Genomic DNA, 6,310 nt, shown 5'->3' on the forward strand with positions numbered 1-6,310 from the left:
TGACCCACCAGGTCTGTTGCTCGCATAACTCTATGCAGGTCCCTGAGAATAGCTCCCCCGAGCCGACCCCGAAAGCTCCCCGGTGCACTCGTGCACTCATGTCTCTTGTGGCCTACACCGCCACAAACCATAGCAGTCATCCCCCAACTACCACTACCACTCACACGGCCACGCCCATAGGAAGCCCAAAGATCAATCCCGACCCGAAAGAAAACCCCTTAGCTTGATTGTGGTTGCCTTTCTTGTGACTAGATTGGCCTCCACCCTCACTCTCAGCCTTTCTTTTCTCACTCACTCTCTCCTGAGCCATCTCAACCAGCCTCTCAGCTCTCCCAACCCTCTCATAAGCTTCCTTAACATCGGTAAGGACTCCCACGGGTAACTTATCCATAATCTTGGGTGTCAACCCTCTCTCAAACCTTAGCGCCAGGTTCTCCTCACTCAAACCCATATCCTCAGCATACCTAGACATCTCATTAAACTGCTTGTAATACTCAACAACTAACATATCAGATGTCATCTTAAATCCATCAAACTCCTCTCTCAGCTTACTCCTCACATGTTCCGGTACAAACTCCTTCCTCATAGCCCTCCGAAACTCTTCCCAAGGTATAGCAGGTAAGCCCTGGTTCACATACATCTCCCTAGCACCCACCTTCACCGTATCCCACCACTTTCCAGCGGCGTCCCTCAGGTAGAACGCAGCTTGTTCTACTCTCATCTCATCAGGACAATGAACCAGGTCCAAAATATTCTCCATCTCACGATGCCAGTTGTAAAGAAGGTTTGGTTCCCCGGTTCCCGTGTACTCTTTTGGGTTAAACCTCGCTATATAGAGACTGATCTTAGAGTGATCAACCTCCTTATCCTTATTCACTTTCTTTAAAGCCTCAGTGAGAGCATCTTGGTGCTCCAACATCTTAACAACATCATCTATGTTCATGGTCTCAACTCTCGCATAGTACGCGTTTCTCTTGGGCGGCATCTTGAAACTATATAAGAAAGGGTAGACATAAACATACACACTAAAACCTCAAAACACGAAAGCAGGCTGCCCAGAACACACTCGATCGAGTGCCCAAACCTACTCGATCGAGTAAGAGGCTACTCGATCAAGTGCCTCGACTCCAGAACCCAAACAGACCTTCTGACCTCTAACATGCTCGACCAAGTAGTCTGGCTACTCGATCGAGTGACCCCCTACTCGATCGAGTGCCCGAGGTACTCGATCGAGTGCCCAAAAACACGATTCTGGATTCAAAATCGTCAAATACCCACTCGATCGAGTTAAACCCACCCGACCGAGTATCACACCTACTCGATCGAGTACCCCCCTACTCGATCGAGTCATGCTGACTCGCATAAACTACCCGCATGTTATCTCACATCTCCCAACATACTAAGCAACATTATAAACTCAACATGTGATATAGCTAAGCATACAATTCTACCAAGCTTTTCATAAAATCAACAAAACAGTTATATCATATGATCAAATGCCACATAGTAAACATCCAACATGCTTCTTATTCCAACACAGTTCTATATGTCTCATCAATCTTTCATTCATATTCTCAACCTTCAACTCCAAGCATTCGACACTTACGACATACTTCATCACATCCACACACAAGCTGACAAACAATACATACGACTTGACATACAGCCCCCCATGTGACCGGTTCAAAATTGTAGGGCGATTTCGCGACTTTAGGACGTCTCCCAAGCCTTTGCATTAACTCCTACAACCTTTACCCCGGGTTCATTTTAATTGACTCCCTATATTCATTGGATTCATTGGTTACAGGTTTCAGGATCGTCGCTCTGATACCATTTTGTAACACCCCCATACTCCAAGTGCCTTACCAGGACCACCCAGGTATAAGGAGGTTACCATCTCGGTTACCCGAGGCAATGATAATCAAATAAACAATAATGAAACAACGTTTAAATAGAAATACTTTGGTGAAAGGTTACAATCTCAAAACCAAAACCAAAAGTACGAATACATGTTCTCAAACTGACTGTCTACTGATTTAACTGAAATGTTTATGAAGACTACTAGCTATAGCGGAAGACTTCTATCATCAGACCGTGGCACATCCCAGCTATCCCAGTACTCAACTCATACCTGCTCAATATCTGCTCACCATCCCCGAATGGATCACCGCTGGTTTTAAAACAATAAACGGGGTCAGTACTATTTACATAATTTACATAACCAACAATACAAGAACTAATACAAATTCAAACAATCATACACAATCATCCACTCCACTCCATCTCCGTCACCGATCGTCCACCGGACTACCGCCAGTGGGGGACGGCAGCCGTACCCACCAAATCCCCGCTCATTATACCGAGCGATAACCCTGTCCCATTAATGTGCACATCCCCTTCCGTGGCGGGTTCCACGAAGGGCGAAACTAGGACGTGAAGCCACTCCCGGAAGTGACTCCACTCAGCCGAGAACGCATCTCGAGAACCAGAGACAAACAATCACAATCACAATACAATATCACAACCGTCTGAATCAATCAACAACACTAACTACAACACAATCACCACACATTATGTAAGTAATACTGAGTAGGGAAACCCTACCTGGAAAGCACAACTATCAGGCGGTCTCACAGCTGTATCAAAAGCCTCTTCTACAAATCCTCCTCCTATCATACATACACATAATTACTACCAATCATACAAACAACAAAATCCCCAAATCCCCCAAACTATGGTTTAACCAACTTTAAAGAAACATCATAAAAATGGTATATAGGTCTTACCCTCGACGCAAGGATCACTACGGTGTAAAGGAAAGTGAAATCCGACCTTCCAAGCTCCGGGATTTGCAAACAATACGATTAAAGCTAATGACGTTGATAAGTGCATATTTTATATACTTTCATCCCCTATATTAGCTCCATTTTATTTGGTTTTTAGCACTTATCATAGTGTCATAAGCTAATATTTGTTGTTCTAGTGTATTTGCTTGTCTTAACATGTTTTTGTAGGAATCTAAGCATTTAGAGGCTTTTTCCTATCATTTTATACACTAAGTTCATTAAGCTAAACAAGACCAAGTGTTGGACTAAGCATGGAGCATTGGATTGGGTTTTGCATGGAGAAATTGATGGATTATTATGTATAATGCAAATGTTGCCAAGAATCAAAGTCAAGCCCAACTTCAAAGTCCAAGTCAAGGTGGAAAAGATAGGATTCCAAGCTACCTAGGATGCCAAGAATTAAGGTCTTAACCGGGTGATTAATCGCACAATTAATCACCAACATAGGATTCTCCAAGCAATTAAGAGGAGGATTAAGGCAAAGGAGCTGGAAACACACGACCCCGATCGGGGCCATGCAACCCCGATCGGGGCCACAGTCCTTTTGATGTTTTACGTTATGCTCTCCTCTCCTATAAATAGGAGAGGTGTTCCCAAGCTTTAGGCATCCAATTTTTACGTCCAAGTTTAGTTTACAATAGCCTTAAGCATTATATTTCTCTCAATAGTTTTCATATTAGTTTACAAATTAGTTAATCTTGTAGTTCTTCAAACATTTGGTTCTAAGTTATTTCAAGCATTTGGTTTTTATTTGTTCTTCCATACAAGTTCTCTATTATTAAGGTATTTCTATTTCTAGTTGGCAATTCTACATTTCTTTTTTAGTTACCACATAGTTGATAATCAAGTATTCCATTTTACATTAGCATCGTTCTTTTCCCATGTTATATCATCTAATTAATATAAATCTTATAACCATGTTTAATATTTCTTACAATTTAGTTTACAATTTACATTTTAGTATGAGTAGCTAAATTTCCTAGTCTAAGGGCTAGGGGAGCCATGCATAAACTTAATATATAAACATGATAAAATAAGTTAATAATAATATTGATCATATTGCTTCTATCACATGCTTGTGCCACAATGTTTAATCTTTGTTTTGGGCCCTATTCAATTGATTAAGTTTGTTTATTCGTTCTATAAGTCGAGAGGCACGGAATTGAATTAGACTAAGCACGTATAGTAGGACGACCTAGTCATGGACGAGAGTTTCTCTAGGACCCGGTCTAAGGTTGACACTAATATCGTAAGGTGGGTGTCTTTAAGCCTAAGCAATTGACAATGTTATTAGTACCGCATTTATCATGATCATATATTTACCCTTGCATGTGTGACCCGAACCCCTTAGACTCTCTTTTATTATATAATTTACATCATTTTTGTTATTAATCATCAAACAACCAAACCAAACCAAATCGTAATCGACCTTGATAAAAATCCACCCATAGCAATTCACGACGTAATTCCCGTTTCCTTGTGTTCGACCCCTATTACTACATTAACTTGTTTCTAGGGAATTTATTTTTGCATAGGTACGCGATAAGCCTATCAAATTTTGGCGCCGTTGCCGGGGAAACGGTTTTATTGCTTTTTGAATTGTCGATTTTTATCTTGTTTTATTTTGTCTTGGGGAACACTTGTTCCTTGAGACCGTTACTTATCATTTTCCTAGAAATTGTTGTCTTATGCCCAGGTCCTCTCGTAGTGGAGAATTGCTTTCACCGGATTCCGAGCCCGAGAAAACCTTTAGGAGAAGACGGCGATTTTGGAAGGAAGTTAAAGAAGCCACTTCTCCCGTACAAGTTGAAAGTGCTAGAAAGTCTTACTTAGACGATCTAGAAGCCCTTGAAGAGGAGGAGGTTTCTTGTTCATCATCTCCACCACCACCACCATCTACTACCAAAAAGATGGTGAGACTTTCCGATCACTCAAAGCCCACCGCGGCCATGCTACCGGCCGGTATCACCACTACTCAAATCACCGCACCGGACTTCGAGATCAAACCGGCTTTTATTAGCCTTGTGGAGAGGAATCAATTTGAAGGAATTCCTTTGGAGGATCCCAATTTGCATGTGCAAAACTTTTGTGACTATTGCTCTATGATCCGTCAAACGGGCGTCACCCAAGCCCAAATAAGGGAAATACTTTTCCCTTTCTCTTTGAAGGACAAGGCCAAGCTTTGGATCAATAGCCTTGACCGCACCACCTTGGGAATCACCAATTGGGAGACATTGGCTCTTGCTTTTTATCAAAAGTTTTTTCCACCGGAGAAAAATCAAACTTTGAGGAGCCAAATTACCGGATTCCGTCAACAAGCTCTTGAGAGCTTATATGAAGCTTGGGAGAGGTACAAGGAGTTGCAAAGGCAATGCCCACATCATGGGTTAGATGATTGGTTTCTAGCAATAACATTCTACAATGGATGTTGTGCCGAGTCCCGAAGGATTCTTGATTCCGCCAACAATGGGCGGTTTGATCAAATTGACACCGATCTTGCTCATTCCACGATCGAATCTATGGCGATCCATGACGCCCAATATGTCAATTCCCGAGTTGTGCCACCCAAAGGTAAAGAAGAATCCTCTAACAACTCCGTTTTGCTAGCTCAAATTGCCTTGCTCCAACAACAATTGGCGGAGAAAGATGCTAAAGATTCCATCCAACAACTCAATGTTGTGTCTTCAACGAGCCAAATCATCGTTTGTGATGGATGTGGAGGTGCGGGCCACTATGCCGCTCATTGCCGAGCTCCTATGGAAGAGGTAAATTCTTTTCAAGCTCTAAGACAAAGTTCATATCCACCGGGTACATTTTCCAACACATATAACCCGAATTCAAAATTTCATCCAAACTTGTCTTACACTAGCAATAATGTGCTTAACCCTCAACCCCCACCACAACAAAATGCCTATGTTCCTCAACAACAAAAGTATATCCCTCCACCGGGTTATCAAAATCAACAAAGGCCCCCACAAAACAATTACCAACAAAATCCACCACAAAATGGCCAACAAAACAATCAAGGAGTTGGTAAGCTCGAGGGCTTGATAATCCAAATGCAAAGGGAATTATTGGCTCAAATTCAAAAGAACGATCAAGCTCATAGTGCCGCGGTCAAGATGTTGGAACAACAAGTGGCTCAACTAGCCGCTTCTAATTCTCAAAGGAAGAATGGTCAACTACCTCCCCAAGGTGAGCAACCACATGAAACCGTTAATTCTATTTCCTTAAGAAGTGGTTCAAGCTATGATGGGCCATCCATGACTTTGGATAAAGAGGTGGTTGTTAAAAAGGCTAAGCTTGGGGGAAATGACAAAAAGAAGGCTAGTGAAGAGCCTATTGTTAAAGATCGTGTGCCCTTTCCTCATCGATTGTTGATGCTAAAGAGGAAGAGCAAGCTTGATGCCAAAGATGTTGGGTCTCCTATGCCGAAAGAAAGTGATGAGGTGGTTATTGAGGAA

At 42.2% G+C, this 6,310-nt stretch overlaps 1 non-coding gene across 1 annotated transcript; it reads right to left on the reverse strand.

The window, feature by feature from the left end:
* Positions 1–5,128: 5,128 nt before the first annotated feature.
* Positions 5,129–5,235, reverse strand: LOC141637108 (small nucleolar RNA R71). Its single transcript, XR_012541670.1, has one exon. It is a non-coding gene; the product is annotated as a small nucleolar RNA R71 (small nucleolar RNA).
* Between the last annotated feature and the right edge of the window lie 1,075 nt (positions 5,236–6,310).

The sequence above is a fragment of the Silene latifolia genome, chromosome Y (assembly GCF_048544455.1).
Source record: "Silene latifolia isolate original U9 population chromosome Y, ASM4854445v1, whole genome shotgun sequence".
Taxonomy (NCBI): domain Eukaryota; kingdom Viridiplantae; phylum Streptophyta; class Magnoliopsida; order Caryophyllales; family Caryophyllaceae; genus Silene; species Silene latifolia.